The following is a 20710-nucleotide window of genomic DNA, read 5'->3' as shown; positions in this document are numbered from 1 at the left end:
CTTAATTCATTGAACATTCATTCTTATTTCATTTATTAGGCGCCCATGACTAGATGCTAGGTATACAATGGTTAGTGAAGAAAATGATCTCTATCATCTCGGTGTACGCAGCTTAGATAATGATCACATTATCTTGTTCTTACATAACAACTTCTCACTTCAAAAAGCAAAATGAATTACCATGAAGTACTGCAAACAAAGGTTCAAAAGCTTTAAAGTAATCTGCTGCTACTCTTCTACTGGGCAAAAACACAATTGGCCTCAGGAATTCCCACGCTATTTTTTTTTTTATAATTTTCCATCAATGGTTTAAATCTTAACTTCTAAACAATGAGAGGAAACCTTCTAGGTATCTCTGAGAGATAACTCCATGTCGACCAAGTTCCCACTTTTCAGTAGTAGACACATAACTCAATACAGTAACTAACAGAACTTGGCTCTGAGTGTGCAAGGTCTCCTAGAGCAGGGGCTTGGAAAACTATGGTCCACAGGAAAAACTCACAGCCACTTACTTTTATAAATAGAGTGTGGCTGGAAGACAGCCTTGCTCGCTCGTTTATGCACAGACTATGGGGTATGCCATGCTGGAACAGCAGAGATGAGTAGCTCCAACAGCGATCATATAGACCTCAGAGCCAAACATATCTACTACGTGGTCCTACACGAAAAGTTGGCTCTAGACAGAATCCAGGGAGGGACATTGGATAACTGGGGGGTGGGGGGGGATCCCATTCGGCAACTAGTACACACGGAGCTGGCTTTGTACGGTTGGCTAGGTGGTTATTGAATAAAAGACTTTCATTAAAACAAAACATTTATCTCCATGTGATTAAATCTATCCCACCTTATCAAATGCTAACCGGGCAGCTGGGTCCCCTAGACTGCCTTGGTGAGTCAGGATCAGAGCCTTTCTCTAAAGAGCCCAAATTCTGAATAGGACTGCCTTCCCGTGAAAGCCTGCTGCCTTCTTCATTCCATCCTCCTCCTGTGGCTGGCCTGGCACTTGCTGCTGGTTCAGAGAGCCCCCAACCTCTGCCAGTGCCGAGACTTCTTCAAAAACACTGTTCAATTCAAATTCACAGGCCCCCGAACACAGCTAATTGGCCATGTGTGAAGTCCCAACCCTGGTCTCCAGAGCCCAGCTGTACACATAGAAATGGACAGACAGGAACGGGCAGCGCATGTTCTTGACCTTTCTGTGGATGCCCAAACAGATTCCTAGTATCCTTTGAAAATCGGCTAGGGAGCATCAAAATTTCTCAGTCACAATGACCCCGAGAGGACAAAGCTTCCTATAATTGCAGACCGCAGAATCTTCTGGATATAGTGTAGTTTCTGTGTAAGCTTTCCAATGACCTTTGTGAGACTACTTTTAACTTCCTCAGTGCAAAGGTTGCCTCCACAGAGTACAAGGTGAATGTTAATGAGATGCAGAGGACCAGGGGGGTCCTTGTATTTCTATAGGTGTCAACCAAGGGAACAGAAGCAGGTCAGGATATGCTGGGACCTCAGAGCCAAGGTAAATTCAGCCCAGGCTTTCCAAGACACTGAAAAATCCAAAGGTCATCCTGATTGTATGGTACCTAACTGGTCATTCCCCGTTTTGGTTACTATGGCAGCATGCAGGTGTGCACACTTAAGTGCACGTGGGCACGCACACACACGCACGCACACACACAGCCTTACTGACATTTACCTGCCCATGAAAACTTCCAGTCCCGCTTTAACTCCTCTCCCTTCTCTGAGTCTTCATTCCAACGGCTTGGCAAGCCCAGGGCTCTGGCTGCCTCCTAAGTGCGGTACCGTCTAGCTCTTGTATCCACCAGCCTCAACTTCAAGCCCTTTTTCTCTTCCACAAAACTGTTCTACTGGTTTTTTTAAATCCTTTCTTTTAGTTCTCTTTCATTCTAGGCTTGACTGTTTCATTGCCGGAACCAACCACGCACACAGCAAAGTGCACAGACCGGGAGTGTGCCCATTGATGGATTTTGACATGTGGATACAATCACGTATACAGACTACTTGCAGTACCTGGGAAGACCTCCCTACGTGTTTTCTGTCACTATCTCCCCTCAAAGGCAATCACAATTCTTATGGCTCCCACTATGGACTAGTTTTGCCTCTTTTCAAGTTTCATAGGAATGGAATGACTTGTGATGACTTCTTTGCTCAACACTGGTCTGTGAGATTGATCCAAGTTGTGGCGGGTAGAGGTGATGCATTCTTTTTTCATTGTGAATATTTATACCGCAGCCCACTATGCGAGAAAGTATTTATCTATTTTACTGTTGACAGACATCGAAGTTGTTTGCAGTTGAGGGCTATGATGGATAAAGCCTGCCGTGGCCTTTTATTGGTCTCCGACTTCCAAGCTCTTCCTCATCATTGGTTCTTGCACAAGCTGCGAAATTGACTATCCTCACAGTCAACCTTCCATTATAGGACTCTGAAGCACACCAAACACCAATGGCTTCTCACTGGCTTTCTAAATAAAAATAGTCTCCTCATCCTACCATTCAAGAGTTTCTGCTACTGCACTGATGGACTGTCCAGGCTTGGTGGCCCACCTCTTGTTTGTGTACCTTCAGACAAATTCTCACCAGTGCAAAAGCCTACCCTGCTCACTTTCCCTCTCAGGGGCGTTTGTTTTGGCAGTGGCTTGGGCAGCAGATGCCCCCGCTACCCACTACACTCATTTATGCCTATAGGAAACATCCATAGCTTTCTAGGCCCATATACAAGTGACAGCTCATCCAAGAAGTCTTGAGAAAACATCACATTTTCCAGTTTGGAAGACCATAACATTTTAACATTCTGTAACAATTTCTGTGGCATAGTAGTGGTAATTAGAGTGACTTCTTCATTATAATTATGTGGGGAACGGAGGGTCAGTTCCTATTTTCAAACTTCTGATGTTATTTGTACCATACCCCTATTGACATCCTTTCTGGGTTATTGGAATTCCATTCAGCAAGTAGATATGGAGATTAATCATTTAATCACTTAAGCAGTGGGTGATTTTAGCAACTGAAGAAGTCGGTTGGTTGGATGATATTCCATTTTTGGCTAATTTTAATAAAATAAGGCATTAAAAGACATTGATTTTTGTGAGCACAATAAAAGAAAGAAAAGAATTAACAGAAAAGGATCATTCGTTATAGTCAGTCTGCAATCTCGTAATGAATACACATTCCTTCCTCTTTTCAAACATCCTGACCACAGCAAAGCCCTGTGCTGGCAGTTGTGTGGGATGTGGGGACCAGTGACTCCAAAACCTTACCCAAGAATCTCACATTCCACGGAGGAAAATAAAAGGATAAGAATAGAATAATAGGAAGAAATATTGGCTTTGAGAAATCTTCAGAGGAAACAAAGTACACAAGGAAAGCTTTTTGAGACCAACAAGAAATATAATCAGCATTTCTGGTCGTACAAAAAAATTTCTGTAAAAAGAGCCAACGTCAATTTAGAACCCATGCTGACCCACTACCAGCAAACTTGTCTTGGGTCAGGCTTTGGGGGGATTTTTTTGAAGCACAGAGTAAGTTTGCAAAATTAATGACCAAAATTTCCTGTAAAACTCTAAAATGGAAATCCAGCTCAGGTAGCTATTAGGGGCTCAATTTTGCAGCTAGTCGCCCTTGGAACTTCTTAGAATAGCTCAGAAGACACAGTCATTACAGCTTTGTCTAGTAACTCTGTGGGGGAATTGCAAACATCACTCCACAAAGAACTATATGGAGAGATGTCAATCTTTAAATCAATTCAGTGTTTTGCTGCCGAGGACACTTGAGCACATCTATGAAGATCTGCACATCACACTTTCAGCTGGCTGTCACTACCACTGCCCCCTGGGGATAATTTCAGGATTCTCTCTAACTCTTCCGCAGTCAGTGTATCTGTCTGTGGGGCCACTTGCCTACCCCGAGAGAACTCGCTTCAGTTCCCTTGTCAGTGGTGGAAGAGTCTCCAAGGCCATTCACATATTCTCTCTAGAGGCTTTGCCATCTTGCAAATTGTTTCGCTTCCCTGCCTGACTGTGGGCACAGGCTAACTGGTGGAAATCCCGAGGACGATGTCATCCCGCACCTGTCCTCCCGTCTTCTACCCACCTGACTCTACACTAAATACAGCTGAGTCTGAGTAAGTTAAAAGTGCAGATGATGCTAACTCTGTGCATAAAAGTGGTGAAAAATCCTCATGAAAATGGCTTCTGAGGAGTTCTGTTTAAGACAGGGCACACACAAAACTTTTTCTCATCAGTCATGCTTCATAATTTCTGGGTTCTAATCATCTTTACCTGTAATTTTGCATTAGGCTGTAAATAATTGGTAAAATGGCAGAGTAAGATCTGACCTACAATGTTCATATTTTATTGATAGTCACCCAATTAATAAGGTTCTCTGTGGCATATTGTTCTACAATAGATTGTATCATGTCTTCATCATAAATAATTCATGCTATATGACACACATCAACTCAAAATTCAAACTCATGTGCAAGGAATCTATATTTTATAATTGATTATAAAATACAAATTTTCCCAGGGTGACTTCCACCTCCAGAGTTGAATGAGTGATGGGAGGGGCTGCCTTACAACAGCTCCACTGGGCAGAGGCAGAGAGTGAAGCCGCTCTGTCTCCACTCGTAATGAACACTGACGGAACTCTACACCTCCATGGGCTCATCACCATCTTATTTTCTTACTGTGATTAGCTTAGGACCTAAAGGGAGATATAGCTTGTATCATTACAGGCTTACTATAATGCACTGGTTTTCAACCACAGGCGATTTTGCTCCCCACTGGAAGTTAGGCAATGTCTGCAGAAATTTTAGCTTAAGACCATTTGGTGGACTGAGGGTACTGTTTTCTAGTAGGTACAGACCAAGTGAACTGCTAAGCATCCTACAATGTACAGGGCAGACATTCCCACAACAAAGTTATTAGGCCTCAAATGTCAATAATGCAAGGGTTAAGACATCCTATTTTAACATCGTGTTACCACTTTAATTGTACAAGTCTTTCGGGTAATGGGCCCCAAATTACTCCTTAGTTTCTCATTATTAGAATCAGCACCTGAGAACATAGTATATAGGCGATAATGTTTGGCACTAACCTTCATAAATGGGCATCATTACTTTTATCGTTCACACATATAAATATTTCATATCATTTTCTGAGAAAGAAACCTCCTACTTGTGTATGCAGTGAATTTCTCTGTACTATCTCAGGCACCAACAATCAGGATAAGTCATAACCACTACATAGAACCTTCTTCTTAGGAGTGCACAGTTGGCCTTGAAGAGCTCTTAAGTTACACACGTTAAAATTACATAGAAACAAACGAAGCGTTTGCATTTAACCTTTTATACTGCTGGTACAAAGCAAGTTTTCCTTTGACATTAGTCTTCTCTGCTTCTAAAATCTGCCTTTCTCCATGGTGACCACAGCATTTTGCCCTTTCAAAGCTTTATTTTTATGAGGGGCCCCCCAATAATGCCACCATCAGCCTAACTTATCAACTGACAATTTCCACACTCTATTTTGCTTCTTAACTCCTATTTTCCTTATTTGGGTGATTTCCACTAATCCAACAATAAAGGTCTAAATAATGTCTCCTGAAACATCTATGGGATACTAGTTAAAATGACTAATCGATCTTACATATTAGTAGCATATATACACACACGTATTTATAGTCAAACATCCCATAACATTAGTTATCTATCTCTGTTCTATATTCTGAATTACAAGTTGGTTTATCTTTTAATTGAGATGGTTAATGAGAAATAAAGCAAACCTAGGCTTTTTCTTTCCAGTTAAATCTCAATATGCCATTATTATTATAACTGATTAATTTTACCCTCCATCTACCTTATCTGACTTGCGAAAAATCAAAATTTGGCTTTCTTTCATTTTTTTAAAGAATTTATTTATTTATTTATTTATTTATTTATTTATTTAATTTATCACACACACACACACACACACACACACACACACACACAGAGGCAGAGACACAGGTAGAGGGAGAAGCAGGCTCCATGCAGGGAGCCCAATGTGGGACTTGATCCCCGGAATCACGCCCTGAGCCAAAGGCAGACGCTCAACCGCTGAGCCACCCGGGCATCCCTGGTTTTATTTCTTTATTTAAAGCTTATGGGAAAGGATCTTACTTTCACATTTATTTATTTATTTATTTATTTATTATTTTTTTAAAAAGATTTTATTTATTTATTCATGAGAGACACAGAGAGAGAGGCAGAGACACAGGCAGAGGGAGAAGCAGGCTCCACGCAGGGAGCCCGACATGGGACTTGATCCCAGGTCTCCAAGATCAGGCCCCGGGCTGAAGGCAGCGCTAAACCACTGAGCCACCCGGGCCGCCCCTTTCACTTTTAATGTAAATTATATACTCAGATATTATCCCCTTTAAAGATTCTTCTTGAGTTAACATTGAGTAACAAGATTTAAATTCATTAGGAAAAGAGCTTCCACGTTGTCATTTCCATACTCTTGGGAATCAATGAGTTGATCCCAACAAATGCTGTTGAGGAGACACATGCCTCTCCTCTCCTTATGACCCCACTGAGGCCCTCTAGCTTCTTAGCTTCTTCCCCTCTTGAACACCCACCAGCTTATTCCATTGGGGCTGTTTGAAAGCTTCAACTAAAAGGCATCTATACAGTCAGTATCACTATGCATTCTATTCACCAGCTTGAACTTCCACCTAATGTTTGGCCCTTGCACAGGATATGTCCCCCAGCTATACCTAATAATCATATTAAATTCTACATTTTCCTGGAAGTTTTGAATTTCTATAGATTTGGATATACTGCTTGCTTCTATAATGCCTAGCTGAAAAATAAGAATAACTGATTATACATTTTTTAAAATTCCTTGACAATATGAGGGTTGGGGGTCTTCCTAAACAATTTCTTGTTAATCTAAGATTTTATACGAAGAAAGCTTTTCAAGTAATAGCAACATTTACTAAGCTTAATAGAAACTATGCAACATATGACCTAAGCATTATTATAAATAGGGTTTCTATGCAAGAGTTGTCACAACAACGTGAAGGAATGGTTTGTGGCATCTGAGCACATGACTGCTCATCTTGGTCTCATCCAAGTGAGCTGAGGATGGGCTCCTCTAGGAAATCTCACTTAGTATTTCCTTACCTCTAATAGGATCCTAATGACAGTAATTCCTCTGAAAATTATGATGAGCATTAGGTGTATTAAATATGATATTGCATGCTATGTGCTTAAATAGTACCTGATACATACTAGGCAATCAATAAATAAGTATAATAAATTATCTATTATCTAATCATCTTCTGAGAAGTCATGTATCGTTTCAGGAGAGAAAGAAAACAAATGTGAGGAGTGGAATTCACAAGCAAAAGACGAAGGTGAAAATTTCTAATCTGCATCTGAAATATCAGGGCAGTTCACTAGGAGCTAAAAAGGTGGTAGGAGTAGGGAGACAGCCCATGGCAGAGCGATTCCCTGCAGCAGATTCCCATTAGTTTAACCCAAGGCACTGTGCTGCTGCCTGGACGCAGAGGAACAGGTAGCCAGCCTCCTCTTCTAAAGTGGTAATCTTGAGACTCAGATATGGGTGCCTCTAGGGCTGTCCTCACTTCTTCTTTCCAGCTGCTTTGATTTTGCTCCATTTAGTAAAGGCAGGGAGCCATCCAGAATGTCAAAACTACTTTGCTTCCCGTGGAGGGAAAGCCCAGAGATACAAACTACACACAGTAAATACAGAGCCGCTCCTTGTTATATAAATCGCCATGATGAAGCTTGACTTGTTTATCGTATCCTTAAGTGTCTACTTCTCTAGGTTTTACTCCAAGGCTAAAAGCCTCACACTGAGCTTCCATTATAAACTACGATGTGATGTCTGGCACTTGCTAAGGGTATGCCAAAAGTTAGCTCATTTGGATCTTAAATAAATACTCAATTGAACATCTACTGTATGGTAAACACTATTTTAGCCAGATGCAAGTTTCCTTGAGAAGTATAATATATGAGACTAACGAATAAGGAAGTACAATGCTGTTTTCGATTTTTTAAAGACCCATGTGTTATAGGAACAAAGAAATTGCAGGTATTCTATTGCCTCCGGGGAGCACCGTTGAATGTATCCTGAGAAGTTGATGTTCAGGTTGAGTCTTGCACCACAGACCATAGTGGGAGAAAGAGAAGAAAGAAGACGCTGTGATGTGAAATGCAGCAGAATGGGGGTGCTTGGGTGGCTCAGGTGATTGAGTGTCAGACTCTTGGTTTCAGCTCCGTTGTGATCTCGAGGTTGAAGAGCTGAGCCCCTTGGCAGGCTCTGCACTCTCTCTCGTGGCCCCAGAGCCCGCTCATGGGCTCCAACCCCCGGGGGTCTGATCTCCCACCAGCTGCACCACGCCCTCCCCACTGTGGTCCCAATGAAGCTGTCCTTCTCGGGGCCTCTTCAGGGACCACACTGGTAACGTATTTTTTCCTCCCGGCTCTGTGAGTTCGGGAACCGCTTTGCAGGTGAGCTAGCAGCCGCTCCACCTCTTGCTGCTCCTCTCCCATCTGTTCCCAATGTGAACCCCCCCGGAATGGTGTGGAAAGAGTACACCCGAACCACATCTCCTGTACCCTTGAGTCCAGGTGTCACTTCCAGGCGGGCACAGTCACCGAGGTCCAGAACACGGTGGCACAAGGCCCACGTGGCTGGCAGATGACTTCCCAAGTCCCCTTGGCCTGCTTCTTTCACTCCTCCTACAAATCCCCGGGCCCCAGCCTTCCTGGCTCCACAGCCTCCCAGGCCCTGCCCTGGCTGTTCAGGCCTGGTGGCGCCAGTCCGACGGGACCTTGGACAGCGCCCGGGCCCTGGAATGCTGCGCCCACTTTCCTCACCCTCCACCCTGGCACTTACAGGGGAGGCATTGCCACCCTGAAATCTTCATCAGCACCCGGGGCCTGTGGCAGGCGGTACAAACTCCTGGGCCTCAGAGACCTGAACCCAAGCAGGCTCTTCAAGTGCATCTACCCCAATGCCCCCGCCCCTCACTCCCCCACCCTCCACCCCTGCCCCCCCCACCTCCTGAGCCCTCCTACCTGCCAGTCCCTCTACTCGCCCCGTCTCACCTCCATCCTTCGTGTGTGCATTTATTTTCACACTGCTTCCTTGAATTCAACACTGTGAGCTTTCTTTTTTTTTTTAATTTAAAACAAATTTTTTTTTTTTTTAGTAATTTCTACACCCAACATGGGCCTTCAACTCACGACCCCCAGATCAAGAATCACATATTCCACCAACTGAGTCAGCCAGGTGCCCCTTCATTTTTTTTTTTCAAGTTTAAATATCTGTGCTATTGTCCCAGGTCTATCTCAATTACCTCCTTTGAGAAACCTTTCCTTCTTTTTGCTTTTGCTTTAGACTCTCATAATTGACTTGTCGAATCTAATTACTTTAGATTCTTGCCTTGGCCTGTGTTCCGATAGCATTTTATTCACATTCTTAAATGCATCTATTGCGAACATGATTTACTTTTATGTCCTACAACCTTGAAAGTTAGTGTAGGGCAGGGATTACATTTTGTTTGTTTTCACACTTCTCATGGCCCATGAATATTAGATTATTGAATACAACGGAAATGACCAATCCTAATCATACACCCGAAGTACTAAAAAGGTTGTGTTGAGATAAAGAAGTGTCTCAAATTAGATTACATTTTTTTGTCCTTCCTAGCCAGAAAACGAAAACAAGTGCTTGTCAGATCTAATAGGAACAGCCTGGGGAGGTGGGTGGCCGTATAGGTTTGTGTGGACTCGCAGGGGAATGGCCTTGGTAAGAGAAGGCCTGAAAGGAGTGCGGGAAGGGGTTTGGTTAGGTGACTGGTTAGGAGGGAGCACCTATGCCAAGGCCAAACTCAAGAGTATGGCCCTACCAGAGATATGGAACCCAGAGGGCCAATGATTGTTGTCTTCCACAGTATGTCCTATCTTCCACCATGCTTTATTTTCATCTACAAAGTTCTATTATCTCTCAAAATTCCTTATTTTTCCCATAATCTTCCCTTCTCTCCCACAATCCTCAAGTTCTTTCCTCCGATTCCCTATTCCATCTAAAGATCTTCCATTCTATCCCATAATCCTTTGTTCTGTCCTGCTGTTCTCTCTCTCACAATCCTGTTCTTTGTTACAAATCTCTGTTCTTTCCCATATTCTGAATTCTCTAAGAACTCTTCCTCTCTCCAATGATTCTGTCTCTCACAATTCCCTGTACTGTCCCACAATCCTTCATTCATTCCCACAATTCCTCGTCTCTCCCACAATTCTATTCTCTCCCTCAGTTCCCCATTTTCTCCCACAATTATGTCTTTAAAATGTCTTGCCTGCCAAGAGGTTTCTGAAGTCTAAAGTACTTCAGTGTTTATCCTGCATATATGTTAAACACCAGCAGTGTTCACTTCACATACTATGCTCTACCTGGTGGTCACATTTACCTGAGCTTCCCCCCCCCCCCCCCGCCAGTGCAAACCCCACCACTCATTCCTAGACAATTCATTGATTCCTTTATGCCTTCCATACCTGCTTATTGGCTGCTTCAGTGACTGTCTTTTTGTACAGCAGGAATTAAGTTGACAGAGGACAATGCCAGCCCCGTGTCACTGGTCCAACCTGAGATAAGCAGCTTATACTAGAATGCAAAACTAGTATACCACTAAGCACAGTGTTTAATTCAGATGGCTTTTTTTATAGCAAAACTTTCTTGGGAAAAGAATGCGTTGTTTTCCTTTGTTGGGCCAGCTCATTATCACACTGTGCCTCAAAAATACAGACACTGTTGGTGGCTCTGATTTTCTCTGGAACGAAGCATCAAATGCTACTGTCAGGTTAGTGGCAAGTTATTAACATTAATGCTAATGACTTCTTCTCATCTATTTTTCTGGGAAATTTTGAGAGATATGGACAGATAATGAAGACGTGAACACCAGTAATGTGCAATATTTCCTCTAAAATAGAGATTTTCAACAACTGATAATCATGAAAGCCATGGGATGTTTGGCAATGTCTAGAAATATCTTTGGCTGTCATAACTGCGAGAGGGGCATATTACTGGCATCTAGTGCATAGAAGCCAGGGATGCTCCTCAGACATTTGATGATCCATGCCCAAATTATTTTTTAAAATTTATTTATTTATTCATGAGAGACACAGAGAGAGAGAGAGAGAGGCAGAGACACAGGCAGAGGGAGAAGAAGCAGGCTCCATGCAGGGAGCCCAATGCAGGACTCGATCCCGGATCCCAGGATCACGCCCTGAGCCAAAGGCACTCAATTGCTGAGCCACCCAGTGTCCCCATGCCCAAATTCTAACCCAATTATCATTAAAGTCTATTCTAAAGGATAGGGATTTTAAAGGCTACAATTAAATCAACTATTTAAGCAATAAATATTTACGAAATACCAAGTAAGTTCCTTACACTTGTGTCATGTGATCCTCACAAAAATTTTATGAGGTTATTATGAGACATAGATCTTTCTCAACAGCACAGGATCATAGCACAGGCCATACACACAGTGGCTAGAAGAGACAGGCTCCCTCCACACAAACCAAATACCCTTTTCCTGACTGCTTGCCTCACCTGAAGAACGAGATGCAATTACCCAATCAACTGACAATCACCACCCCTATTCAGATTCTAATCTCACCAAAGTAGCCTTTTGATAACTTGGTTTCTCCTGTAGATTCTCAGTAAGGAAATCGTGAGCAGGTCAAGTGACAGGAACCTCCAGTTGACTCAAAGGTTCTCATAACACTTTGATAAAACTGGAAGTCTGACTGTGAGTTAACTTATCACAAGCCAGCCTCCTACATGAAAGGAAGGTATTGACATGAGAAAGTGAATATTCCAATCTGCTTGAAAATGGTATTTCCTTCTCATGGTAGATTCATATGTTGATATTTCAACAGAAGAATCATGTATTTTGAATATATATAAATATAAATAATATCTGGTAGTTACATAAATAGTTAAAATATGTAAATTTATATTTTAAATCTATAAAATTGACTAATAGGATTTCATCAGAGGCCAATTTATGTTCAGGATGAGAAGAAACTCTGATTCTCAAACTATACATTTGAAGACCCAATTCTTCCATCAGGGCTATCACTCGGCCTTCTGAATATAGTTACTCATTTAATAGGGATAACTAGGGAGAGATTCCGCCTCTAGTGGGAGAAGCTCCGTCCTTATCAGTGGCCTTTTAGAAATCGGACCAAAGACACTCCAAAAAGATAATACAACAAGTACTGAAATCCTTGTGACATATACAGACATGAGGTAGCCCCTTGGTTAAATACACTTTGTTACATACCAAACATAAGAAAAATGCATTCCAAAGAGGTATGTGTGGGAACACCTGGGTGGCTCAGTGGTTAAGCATCTGCCTTTGGCTCAGGGTGTGATCCAGAGTCCTGGGACCGAGTCCCGCATCGGGCTCCTCAGGGGTAGCCTGCCTCTCCCTCTGCCTGTGTCTCTGCCTCTCCCTCTGTGTCTCTCATGGATAAATAAATAAAATCTTTAAAAAGGGGGGGGAGGTATGTGTGGTGGGGGGAAGAGTGTGTTTGTGTGTTTGTGTGAGTGTCTGTGTGTTTCCAGCTATGGGTTTATGACCCTGTTTTCTATTGTGTTTAATATGCACATAATGTCTCAAATACTTCCTTTGATGAACAAATTTAAATACTTAGATCTCACAATTCATTTTCTAACTCCTTTCGGACTTCGTATATATGTCCCCCGTTAATGTACATCTTTTGCTGCCACGAACAACATCATTAGCTTTTCAAATGGGCATCTTATTTCATCATGTGGTGCAACGGTCTTGACATATCAGTCTACGTGCCTTCAGAGTTCTAAGAACACCCTTCAGAGATACCTGGGCAGGCCAGGGGCCTTCTGAAACCCCACAAACAACCTTCCTTGCAACAGCAATTCGGGGCTATATCTTGTTCGAAAAGCAGATTCTGACAGGAGAAGAAAGAAGAGAGGCAAGGGATTTACCAAACACTGATGATGTAGACTATAAACTAGAGTTCAAAGGCCTCTATATGAAACTGTGTTTTCAGCACCAGCTCACCACCTTAGACCAGTGAGTATCCAGTAAATATATCCTGACTGAGGCATCTATTCTTTCAATACATATAATACATCGCTCTAAGGGCTCCTCTATTATTGGTGGTCAAAGATACCATTAATGAAAATGAAATTTGTTGACATACATAAAACATTTAATCAGCTTCATGTGTTGAAAGAGTGAGGTTTATAAAATAATTCCTATGTTCGAGTAATATACAATAGTATGCAACTGAAGGACGAAAGTAGAAATGTTTAATTCACAGCAAGATTAATACTAAAATGCTAAATAAAAATTTTAAAACATTGCACCTGAATTCTCCAGCTGATTGATACTTAAAACTCACAACAGTTGACTTGGACTAAATTCAAGCAAAATTACCTAACATTAATTCTAAAGTCAGTGGCGTTGTCTTATGCAATCTAAGTCTGTCGACCTTAATTTATGAGTCTCTCTGGTTGTACAACAGTGGGCAACCACTCCAACAAGAATAATTCAAGGAAAGGCAACGAACAAATTAAATGTAGAAAGAATCCAGTGTTTCTGTAAGAATTAAAATGGACAGTGACACCACAAGTGAATTAAGGTATAAGTCTTTCTTGCTATTTCAAAGACTGGAACAATTTACATATTTATTCTCTGCTGTTGGGTTTCAAATTGTTCCCCTTCTCCAGGCAATGATTTACATTGCATACCAATTGTAACACTGCAAATGGACTCCCCTGAGATAAATCTATTTGCCAGATCTGATCTATTTCTGCAACGTGATTCTTAGTATTCTCTTCCCCAGCCTTGCTTTCCACAACTCCATACTCTTATTGTCAGCTGCTGTCTTGTCCTTCTAGCTGCGAAGTTCTGTAAGTACACATATGAATAAGCCACCAATATAGCTGAAATCTTCTTCTTCTTCTTCTTCTTCTTCTTCTTCTTCTTTTTTTTTTTTTAGCTGAAATCTTCTTAACAACAGACCAGGCACTAATAAGCATTAACAATCTGCAGGGCGATGGACAGAACAAAAATGCAGCCACAATTACAATCAAACTTCATTTTAAGAAAGCTTCTTCTATATCCATAAGGAATATTAGAATGTGCATATGTGCCTGTGTGAATGTACTTATACATCAAAAGCGTTTATACTTGAATTAGATTCATTGAAGAGTTCGAACATTTAGCTTGGAATTCTCAGTTAGGCTCCAATATACAAAAATGACTGAGCTCTTTCACTGTTTTCCCTAATGTAGTTCGAGAGACTTCACCACCTGGGAGGTATGATTTGAATAGAGTAATGCATATGAAAAAGTTGTCATTTAAATTGACATATTCAGTTTGAAAAACACTGAATCATGTATGATTAGACCCTGGTTCAAGTCTCATACCTCAATTTTTTGAGTGTGATCATGAGCAGACAAGCTAATGACTTCACAATTGTATCCTCAACTACAAATGAGGGTTAAAGAGAATTAGCTTATATTGTCCTAAATCTAAGTCCCATGATGAACTCGCAAGTACTTGACCCTGAAAAGAAATATATAAATACAGAACATTTATTCTACCATTTTGTGGGCCAGGCACTGAATTTGTTGTGAAAACGCTGTTAAAGCAATAATTGAAAGAGGAAACGTGGTGGCTAAGGATACGCTGCCCCAAAATGTGACAAGGTGGGTTATTGATTATTTAAAATAAAACTTACAGAACAAGCAACTGGGTACAACAACACTCAGACCCTCCTCCGCCCTCTCCTGAAATCGGTTAAGAAAACTTCCCATATGAAAGGTAACTTCCCTATGCCAAGAAGGAAAATGATACACTCATCACCAGAAATGGGAACTTTACAGACCAGAAATCTGTAGAAACGATCCTTGTACCTTTATAACTGATCTATACCACGGAGCAAATTCTGCTTAACATCCTTCACCAATTAAAACTCCCAAATATATTTCCTTTATCCTGTCAATTCCCCCACAAATAAATTGTCTCTTTGTCTGATAAAGTATAAAAACTACCAGCTTTGGTCATTTCTTTAGGTCTTAATTTCAATATAGGCCTCGCATATGTAATAAAATTGTTTTTTTTTTCTCCTGTCTCATGTAAATTTAATTCTGAGATCAGCTGAAAGACCCCAGGAGGACAGAGAAAGAAATTTTTCTTCCCAATATAGAGCAACAATGCCCTAATCCACAAACACCATCAAAAAATAACAATAGATCGCACTTATTTGTTATTTCCTATGGCCCAAACAATGCTCTAAGCACTGAGGACATATACGCCCACAACATTTCTTGGTTGGGACTACTATTATTTTCATTTAACAAAATAAGCAAACTGAAAAAATTAAAGATTAGGTAACTGGCTTAAAGCTTTATAGCTGGCAGGTTATTCAATGGTGAAGGTTATAATACAGAGAGAAACCCACATACCATGCTGCAAGGTAGAAATGGCCGAAATGGAGCTCTGGTGAGGAGGAGACACTTGATGAATTTGCATTTTCCAGGCAGAAATATAGGAGTGAGGGACACCTGGGTGGCTCAGTGGTTGAGTGCCTGCCTTTGGCTCAGGGCTTGATGCAGGGTCCTGGGACTAAGTCCTGCATCCAGCTCCCCACGGGGAGCCTGCTTCTTCCTCTGCCTATGTCTCTGTCTCTCTCTGTGTGTCCTCATGAATAAAGAAAGAAAATCTTTAAGAAAAAGAAAAAAAAAAGAAATAGAGGAGTGATAATGAGGGTCTGTTTCCAGAGAAGGCCAATGGCTGAATGGCAAGAAACATCTTGTCATGGTTAAGAAAATGAATAGACATTCAATGTAGCAAAAATACAGGATGCAAGGCAGTAAGAATAGTAGGAGCGAGTGGGAGAGTGTGTGTCCAGGACACAGAAGTCTAGAGAGACCCACTGTGACCAGTTGGCTAAATGCAAGAAAATGAAGCTCTGACATCAGACATCTGACATCTGGGCACCAGCAGACATTCACATGGGCAATTTCAGACCAAGGCCATCACACAAAGCCACTCTGTGACCACAATGAATCAAGACAGAAACAAGGGCTCTCTGTAATTATGTCTGTAAACAGACAAAACAAGAACATTCTCCAAATCATAAAGATGGCCAAACATTACTACCTCGTTTAGTAAGAGTGACCCATGTTTCTTCACTAATTAAGCCTCCAACTTTTCTTTTTCCTCAGACTTGAGATTTCTAGATCCAATTCATTAACCCTGCCTATACTCTTATTAGACTTGTGCTACTTCTGAAGCATCCAATCCAGAGCAAAGTCCTATTTCTTTGAACACTCCCCCAAATCGCCTAACAAGAGCTACAATCCTAAAGTGCTTCCTTGCTCTTAGTCTCACTTAGAGGCCACACGGTCCCCCCAGTATGCATCACTCCTCATTTCAGTGGGTGATAAATCCAACCGTCCAACTGCAGATGTATTCTTAGTGGTCAACATCTGGAAAGCATCTCTTTGCCATGCACAGACCTGTGCATTTTCAATCCCTAGGCAACAGAGAGCAAAGAGGAGGTTTCCATGCAGAGAAGTGCAATAAAAAGTGATGTTTAGGAAAGTAACTCTTACAGTAATATGATGAAGAACGGGACTGGGAAGAAGCTGGTGGAATTAAGAGGGAGTAGGAAACAATGATCCCTGATAGAGATGATGAGGATGAGACAGAGTCAACGAGCACCATGAGGACGAAAGGAGTCTACACTGGTGACACATGTCCAAGGTAGAACTAAGAAAGGACCCAGCATCCAGATGGCTTTTAGACCCCTCTCCAGAAACACTGTATGGATCGGGATGTTATGAGTGCTCTTGGCCAAAGGCTCCAGGGCTCCTACACAGGCAAGAAGTCACTGGGCTTGCACAGTATTGATTTGAGCCCTCTCATGTGCTGAGGATTTTCTCTTCTGCACTTGGGCGCCAACATTCAATCCCAGGAACACTAGGTTTGGAAGTTGTGGGGAGCCACATCAGAAACAGCACCTCATTTCTGTAAATCCTCATGTAAATAGAGTCATCTCTCTGTCTTGTACCTTGTATATCCCAAATATCCCCAAAGAATGAAATAGGCAAGACTAGCAAGCATTTAGAGTGGTACATTCCAACAGAATTTTCAGCAATGATGAAAACGTTCTCACCAGATTTTCCAGCATTATGGCCACTAGCTACATGTTCATCTTAAGTACAAAGTTGGAGCTAGTGCAACGGAGGAACACAATTTTAATTTTTTAAAGTTTATTTTATTTATCTGTTTGTTTAGTTTTTAGTAATCTCTATACCCAATGTGGGGTTGGATCTAAAGATGCTGAGAACCACGAGCTGCAAGATCTCCTGACTGAGCCAGCCAGGAACCCCAGGAACACAATTTTTAGATTTTGTTCAGTGTTATCATATCATTTCAGTAGCTGCATGTGGGCGAGCAACTTTTCTATTTGAGATTAGAATACAATGTAAACACAAAATGACTCAATTCCAATGATAAGTAGAAAAAATGCCAGGAAAATGGGGAAAAAGTCAAAAAGCTTGTTTCAGAAACTCTGAAAAAAGTCAGAGACTAAATAACAACACCAAAATATTTTTTTAATGCTATCATGTTTCAATCCCTTTCTGGCGAGGCAAGCATTTAATTATTTATTTTTTAAAGATTATATTTTCTAACCAATCTCTACATCCAACATGGGGCTCAAACTTACAACCTTGAGAACAAGAGTTATTTACATGCTCCACTGACTGGGCCAGCCAGGCACCATGAGGCTGGCATTTAAAAACCAGACAGGGGGGCACCTGGAGGGCACCTGGGGGGCTCAGTGGTTGAATGTCTGCCTTCGGCTCAGGGCATGATGCTGGAGTCCCGGGATCAAGTCCCACATCAGGCTCCCTGCATGGAGCCTGCTTCTCCCTCTGCCTGTGTCTCTGTCTCTCTGTGTGTATCTCTCATGAATAAATAAATAAAATCATTAAAAAAAATTTTTTAAAACATCAGACCAGGGGGCACGTGGTGGTCAGCTGGCTAAGCATCTACCTTTGGCTTGGGTCGAGATCCCAGGGTACTGGGATCAAGCCCTGTGTTGGGCTCCCTACTCAGTGGGGAGTCTCCTTCTCACTCTGCCCTTCTCTATTCTCGTGCCCTCTCTCTCACACACACACTCTCTCTCTCAAATAAATAAAATCATTAAAACAACAACAACAACAACAACAATAGACTGGGGGCACCTGGCTGGCTCATTCGGTAGAACATATGATTCTTTATCTTGGGGTTGTGGGTTGGAGCCAATATCAGATATAGAGATTACTTAAAAATAAAAAGATCTTTAAAAAATTAAAGGAAACAAAACTGAATAAGAAGTAGAAAGTGAAAAAAAAAAAAGAAGTAGAAAGTGAGGTGAAGAACAAATGCAAGGAAAAGAAGAAACTTCATGGGTTTGAGACATGGAAAGGAATAAAGACCCAAGAAAAAGGGAAGAAGACAGTAAGGTTTTCTTACTTACTGCTTGTCTCCCACACAGCTCATTTACTCAGGAAACCAGATAAGTAAATGGATACAATATGAAAATGTTCATCGTTTGTTGAGCTCATCCTAGCACTGTGCTGTGTTAACACCTCTCCCAATACATCTATGAGGCAGGACCTATTATTAGCTCCGCTTTAGACACAGCCAGCAAGGCACTATTCTCTGGCCATTGAAGTCAGAAATTATGCATCATATTGGCTAACATCCATGTGCCCCTGCCTTCCTCAAGAGTCACAGCCAAATTTGAACATGTGTGAATAAAAATTTCAATAAATAGCAAAACGAATTGTCAAAGTGCTTTTTTTTAAAGGTGGAATAAATACTGTCTACTACTTAATTCAATCAGAGAATAGCACTTTTCCAAGCCAAATGATAAAATCTAACATGTTCACTCTAAGATCATAGCACATTGATAACCAAGAAGAGAAAGCTGGTCCAGAGTGAACTGGTGAACTGGAGATGGAAGATCTTCACGGAGAAAAATTCTAAAAGAATAGGGCCAGAAGACTTGGTACAAAAGTGAAATGGAGAGCAGGAAGTGTAATCTCCCCAGGGCAGTGAAGCTTGCACCTTTCTTCCATTGGGTACGAGTAGAAACTCAAATTATACATCTCTATAGTATCGGTCATCTAAGATAGGCACACCAAAACCCCACTCATTATGCCTGAAAACTAGCATTCTACTACAAAACAGTTTGGGTGGAGATATTTATTACTTTAGAGAGGAATAGGTGACATTTTCATTCTTGGTTTTTAGTGCTAATTACTTTAAGCCAGGCTACCTCTCTGGTTGACGATCATTAATAGTTTTGGAATACTATGTTTGATTGCCTAACTATCGCCAGGCTCCCCTGCATCCCTGTTAACAGATCTGACTTTATTCACGACTTGAATGGCATTATACTCAAGGCAGGTATCATAACTTGTCCAAAGCAATCACAGTAATCCTATTGCTGTTGTCATTAATATGTGACATTGTAACGGCCAACGAGACGATGGAAGAAGTCTTAATGGAAGATGCAATTCCAGGAGAAATGAGTATGGAGAAAAACACAACATCTGATAGCCTTTGGATGCTGACATAGGAGGACATGCTCTTTGGATGAGTGGCATCCACCCTGTACTCCTGAGACAGAAACCAAATGGACTTCAGGGAAAGCAGAGCCCTGATATCACTGAGCAACTCTACTAACAACACTGAAATTTTATAATACATATGATTATAAATGCATTTAGCATTTGGCCATTGTTCATCAGGTACTCCTAGCTAGCAGCCAAACTATGCCCAACAATGCAATATTTATCATTAGCAGTAAAACATCATGTTTCAGTTTATAACCCAGTCGAAGACTTTTGTGGCTCTTGAATCCATCTTTTTATACAATTTCTAACAAAACTCAAGTCATTGCCACATCTGTCCTAGAAGATTTGCATCAATCCAACAAACTCAGCCCTTGGTTCAATGCTTCTAAACCTTCTTCCAAATTGAAAAATGGCATTTTTGTCTTAAAATCCTCCAGTGATTCCCAACTGCCATCCAGGTAAAATCTGAACTCCTTGCCAGGCATTAAAAGTCCTCCACGATCTGCCCCTTGATGGTTTTCAGCAAAGCCTCTTGTTGCAGTCATTCTGACATGGTTCGTACCTGTGCCATCATCACCTTCCTTTCCAATTCCTGGCACAAAATCTTCACCTGGGAGGCTGACCCTACCTCCAACACCCATTGAGCATAACCCCTTCTTGGGACTTGGGACTCACCTTTGTCACTAGTCCCACTAGACTAACCAGGAAGTCTTCTAGACTAACCAAGAAGTCTTTTAAACTAACCAGGACCTGGTTTAGCTATTCCTCTCAAGGGCTCCCCTTTCATACTATTCTACCTTTAACTTTACCATTGCCTATTTACTTGTCTTCTCCCAACCACTCCACCAACAACCATCATCTCCCAAAGGGCAAACACTTAGCCTTGCTCTCTATTCATCACTGCATTTCCGGCATGTACACAGAGCCAAGAACATAAGTAAAATTCTTTACATGAACAATACTGAATGAACATATGAATGTTCATTGTCG

At 41.5% G+C, this 20710-nt stretch overlaps 1 protein-coding gene and 1 long non-coding RNA gene across 4 annotated transcripts in view; both read right to left on the bottom strand.

Annotated features, from left to right (window-relative positions):
• The window catches only part of FRMPD4 (FERM and PDZ domain containing 4), a 566058-nt gene that overhangs the window by 390374 nt on the left and 154974 nt on the right, over positions 1–20710 (bottom strand). The gene's annotated exons all lie outside the window — the stretch shown is intronic.
• Positions 14038–15734, bottom strand: LOC111094746. Its single transcript, XR_005386115.1, has 2 exons — positions 15551–15734; positions 14038–14126 (listed from the first exon to the last, which is right to left on the bottom strand). It is a non-coding gene; the product is annotated as an uncharacterized LOC111094746 (long non-coding RNA).

Source organism: Canis lupus, chromosome X (genome assembly GCF_011100685.1).
Source record: "Canis lupus familiaris isolate Mischka breed German Shepherd chromosome X, alternate assembly UU_Cfam_GSD_1.0, whole genome shotgun sequence".
Taxonomy (NCBI): domain Eukaryota; kingdom Metazoa; phylum Chordata; class Mammalia; order Carnivora; family Canidae; genus Canis; species Canis lupus.
The sequence above is the reverse complement of the archived record's forward strand: the minus strand, read 5'-3'. Positions and strand labels throughout refer to the sequence as shown.